Raw genomic sequence first — 5,976 nt, forward strand, 5'->3', positions numbered from 1 at the left:
GTATGAACAGATCAAGCAATTTTATGATTATAATTCTAGGATGATAAACTCAATGTAAATAAAAGTTTTTTGGAATAAATGAAATCTTTTAGTTAAATATCGTTTTTAAGGCAAATGTTCTTTGCATACATGCATTCTCATTTATTGCATTCTCATTCATTACACTTAATAAAGTAACCATGAGATAGTCATGCAAATTTACTAATTCTAAGATATGGTACTTAAGGTTCAAGGATAGCTCCATTTAGCGAAAACCCTATTCATCGATACAACACAAGAGCCAGAGCCAGACAAATAGAGCATGAAAACTCTTACAGATATGGAAAGCTAGAAAAAGCACAGAAAAAAATTGGAAATGAGTTGAGCAAGATTCTAGATGCTCTCAATAAGCTGAACAAAGAAAAATGAGTAGAAGAAAACACAAGCCAACAAGTTCCCCTATTACAAGAAGTGACTGACCCTTTGTATCCTTCAGGTTTTGGTCCACCTCAAGCCTCGTCTACACAAGAGGTTCCACCACAACACTTTGCATATCCTACATATCCTAGAATGTTATCAGCTTTCAATCTAGCGCATTACCATAGCTATGTAAATCTTGTCTTTATTGAAAAAGTAGTAGAACCGATTTCTGACCTAGATGACATGAAAAATAAAGAGAAAGTAAAAGTGACAGAGTCTTAAGAAGATACAAAGATTAGTATGCTAGAACAAAGGTTACGGGCTGTGGAAGGGATTGGATTTTATGGTTCTGTTAATGCTGTTGGGCTGTGCTTAGTCCCAGATGTAGTCATTCCACCAAAGTTCAAAGTATCAGAATTCAAAAAATATGATGGTACGAAATACCCCAAAACTCACATCACCATGTATTGCAGAAAGATGGCAGCTCATGCTCATGATAAAAAACTCTTGATGTATATTTTTCAAGATAACCTTACAGGCTCTACTACTAGGTGGTATGTTCAGCTAGATAGAACCCGCATTCGCTCTTAGAGCAATATTGCTCATGACTTTATCAGTCAATATCGACATATTATCGATTTGGCTCCTGATCGTTTATCTTTATAGAACCTAAAAAAAAAAAGCAAACGAGTCTTTTAAAGAATATGCCCAGAGATGGAGGGATGTAGCTTTTCAGGTACAACCTCCTCTGACTGAGAAAGAGACTACAGTGCTATTTGTTAGTACTTTAAAACCTCCCTATTATAAAAAAAATGATAAGGAATACAACCAAAAATTTTACTGATATGGTAATTTTGAGAGAAATTATTGAGAGTGCCATCAAGAATGGCAAGTTGAAAGGAGGTGAAGCATCTAACAAAAGAGTCCCGAAGAAGAAAGAGACTGAAGTTCAGGTTGTGGGCTTTGATAGAGCAATTTGGAGGTTATCAACCCTACTCACCACAAGGATACCTTCTATATTACCCTACTGTAAATAACATTTTCCCTTACCCATACCAACCATTTGTATAGTCACCTTATCCCCAGACATATCAAACTCATCTTAGGCCTCAGAATACCATATATAGCCCTAACACTCAGCCTATCCCAAGACCTCAAACTCGTTCAGCTAACCCAATTGGTGGTTCACGAGAGCAACGAACTATTTACGAAAAACTTATATTTGACCTAATCCCAATGACTTATACAGAATTATATCAAGAGCTTTACAACAGTCATTTGATTGCTCCTAGTAAGTTAGAACCCTTCAAGCCACCTTGCCCTAAGTGGTACGATCTTACAGCCTATTATGACTATCACTATGGGATTGCTGGTCACTTCATTGAGAATTGCACTGCCTTGAAACATAAAGTACAGCGATTGATCAAAGATGGAATGATTAGCTTTAATACAGGAAGGGTGACTGCACCAAATATTAGTAGCAATCCCTTGCCTAATCATAATGTGAATACTTTAAATGAAGAATAGGAGTGCCATTTGAAGAAAAAAGTGACAGATATTAAGACACCTCTCAGCCAATTGTTTAATGTTTTATGAAAAGCTGACATGATACAACCAGTGGGTCCACACAACTATCATGGATATATATAGTCGGTACTAGTTGTAAATATCATAGTGGGACAATGGGTCACTCTATTGAAACTTGTGAGTAATTTTGCCAAGAGGTGCAAAAATTCTTGGATTCATATCAGATGGAGGTCTATGAAAGAGGAGAAAACTTAGAAAGTATTGAGGTGTCCATGACTGGTAAGCCTGTAAAACTATTTCTAAAGCCAGTGACAATTCATTGTGGGAACAAGCCAAAGTCAATCATAGACAAACTCATTCCCAGGTCGGTAACTTTTAAAGTTTTGACTCTTTTCCCATACAAGGATGATAAAGCTATACCCTAGAAATATGGCTGCGATATAGTAGTTTAGGGGTAAGAAAGGGATGTCTCTAAAGCTGACACTTTCAATATAACTGGTGTAGGAGGTATTACTCGAAGTGGAAGGTGCTATACTCTAGAAATATTAGAAAAGGCTAAGAGAGAGAAAGCCAAGGAAAGAGAAAGATGAAATAACCCCGAAGTAGAACCTAAGGAAGATCGCCAGAAGTCGGTGTCAGAAAAAGAGGTTTGTGAATTCTTGAAGCTGGTAAAATATAGCAAGTACTCAATTGTTGAACAGTTGAACAAAATGCTAGCACAAATCTCATTATTATCACTACTATTAAATTCAGAGCCATACCAAAATGCCCTGCTGAAAGTGTTGAATTGAGCATACGTGACACATAATGTATCTGTTGAATATGTGAACCACTTGGCTGAAAATCTAGTCATGCTGAATCACATTTCATTTAGCGATGATGAGATTCCCTTGGAGGAAGAAAATGCCAAGGCTTTGCATATCACGATCAAGTATAAAAGCCATACCATAGCCAAGGTCTTTATTGATAATGGCTCTACTATTAGTGTCATGCCTATGTCAATTTTGACAAGGTTACCCATTGACTACTCTTATATGAAAGACAATCAGATGATCGTGAGAGCTTTTGATGAGACCAGAAGAGAAGTCTTGAGGGATATCGAGATGCCTTTGTAAATTGGGCTGTGCACTTTTAATATGAAGTTTCAAGTGATGGATATCTCTCCCTCCTACAGCTATCTACTGGAAAGGCCATGGATTCACATGGTAGGTGCTGTGCCCTCTACCTTGCACCAAAAGATTAAGTTCAATGTAGAAGGTCAATTAGTAGTGGTAGTTAGAGAGGAAGACATGCTAGTAACCCAACCATTGAATGCTCCGTATGTAGAGGCTGTCAAATAAGCATTAGTATGCTCCTACCGATCTTTTGAGCTAGTTAATTCTGTAGGTAAAGGACTTAAAAATCAACATTTTTCAAGGATAATGATGAGCTAAGTCATCAATAAGGGTTGGGATCCAGGATTAGGGCTGGGCAGGAACTTACAGGGAATAAAGAAACCCCCGATGGTGATAGACAATAACGAAAGGTTAGGCCTAGGCTATGAGGTAACAGAATGGGAGATCAAGAGAAGGCCAGTAGGAAAAACAACAAGACTAATGGTTATCCCACACATGTACGAGACTTTAAAACCTAGAGGATTCATGTACCCAGATATAGGAAAAAATGTGAAAAAGACTTTTGCCCAGCTAACCATTAATGCTATTGAAGATGAAGTGGGGCTTAATCAATAAGGGTGGGTTTGCCTTTGTCCACCAGATTATGAGCTGAGCAATTGGAGTACCATTGAAGTGCCTGTGACTTTTGAAACTAATACAATGTAATTGTAACATCCCAATAGCTATTGCCCAAGGCATTGGGGTGATCTTTCTTATTTGGGTCATTTATCTTTTATTATTTTAATAAAAATTAAGAAGGATGCATTTTCATTCATCTCTTCTTGTGTCTTCATTATTTCTATCTTTTCAAACACATCTTGCTAACATATCCCATTTCATCTAATTTCAGGTCCTTAAATGAACATGAAGATAATCATGATAACAATCAATAGGTTAGATTTGAGAATTCAATTAATAATGATGAACTTTATAATGAAGAGAATTTTGAGGAATATGTTATGCCTCCGGATCTAATGAGATTGATTAAACAAGAAAATAAGCCAATTGAGCCTCATCAGGAGATAGTTGACTTAGTGAATCTGGGAGATAAAGAGAATAAGAAAGATGTCAGAATTGGCACTTCACTTTCATTAAGAGATAGACAACATTTGGCATATTTACTTCAGGAATTCATGGATGTATTTGCTTGATCTTACCAGGATATGTCAGGGCTGAGCACGGAGATAGTAAAGCATAAATTACCCCTGAAGCTAGAATGTAAGCCAGTCCAGCAGAAACTAAGAAAAATGAAACTTGAAATACTACTAAAGATCAAAGAAGAGGTGAAGAAACAGTTTGATGTAGGTTTTCTACAAGTGGCCAAGTATCCAGAGTGGGTAGCCAATATACTACCCGTTCCTAAGAAAGATGAAAAAGTATAAATATGTGTAGACTATCGTGATTTGTATAAAGCTAGTCCAAAGGATAACTTTCCTTTGCCTCATATTGACACACTAGTGGATAACATGGCTAGGCATTCAATTTTCTCCTTTATGGATGATTTCTCAGGGTATAATCAGATAAAAATGGCTGTAGATGATATGGAAAAAACCACTTTCATGACCATATGGGGAACTTTTTGTTACAAAGTTATACCTTTTGGGTTAAAAATTGTTGGGGTGACATATCAAAGGGCTATGGTAATATTCTTCCATGACAAGATGCACAAAGAGATCGAGGTGTATATAGACGATATGATTGTAAAATCTTACGAGAATGAATATCATGTCGCCAGCCTTAAAAAGTTATTTGAGAGATTGAGAAGGTTTCAGCTCAAGTTAAACCCAGCTAAGTGCACCTTTAGGGTAAAGTCAGGGAAGTTACTAGGCTTTGTGGTCAGTGAAAAAGGAATTGAAGTCGATCCAGACAAGATACGGGCCATTCAAAATTTGTCACCTCCGAGTACACCAAGAAAGTTCGAGGTTTTCTGGGAAGATTAAACTACATTTCTCGATTTATCTCTCAGCTTACCTATAAATATGATCCCATATTAAGCTTTTCTGTAAGAATAATCCTGAAAAATAGAATGAGGAATGTGAAGTGGCTTTTGATAAAATTAAGCAATACTTTCAAATCCTCCAATGTTGGTGCCACCTATTCCAAGAAAACCCTTAATTCAATGGAATATGTGCTGGAGCAACAAAACGAGTCTAGCCGAAAGGATAGAGCTATTTCCTATCTGAGTAAAAAGTTCACAGAATATGAATCCAAGTATTCCTCATTAGAGAAAAAATATTGTGCATTAAAGTGGACTGCCAAAAGACTCAAATAGTATATGCTCTATCATACCACATGTCTCATAGCAAAACTGGATCCGATTAAATATATCTTTGAAAAGCTTTCTTTGTTTGGAAAAATTGCTGATGACAAGTAATACTCTCAGAATATGATATTATATATGTGAGCCAAAAGGTAACAAAAGGGGGTGCTATAGCGAAGTTCTTTGCAAATCGCGCTACTAATGAATATGAACCAATGAGGTTGAAATTCTCTGATAAAGATCTAATGACTATTTTCCAACTGAAGAAAGGGGAGCATGGAGAAAAATGTTGGAGAATGTATTTTGATGGAGCTACCAATGCCTTGGGATATGGAATTGGGGCAATTCTGATCTTTCCAGAAGAACAATACTACCCTGTAACAGCAAGGTTAAATTTTAATTGCACAAATAACATTACTGAATATGAGGCATGTGTCATGGGCTTACAAGCTACTATAGATAGAAAAGTGAAAGCATTAAAAGTGTTTGGGGACTCAGCTCTAGTTATATATTAGTTGAAAAGGGAATAGGAGACGAGGGATTCAAAACTCGTTCCATATCATAAGTATATTCTAGAGGTGATAAAATAATTTGAAGATATCCAGTTTGATCATTTACCTCGAGAAAAGAATCTGA

Source organism: Durio zibethinus, chromosome 21 (genome assembly GCF_047325235.1).
Source record: "Durio zibethinus cultivar Kanyao isolate XHJ-2024 chromosome 21, ASM4732523v1, whole genome shotgun sequence".
Taxonomy (NCBI): Eukaryota; Viridiplantae; Streptophyta; class Magnoliopsida; order Malvales; family Malvaceae; genus Durio; species Durio zibethinus.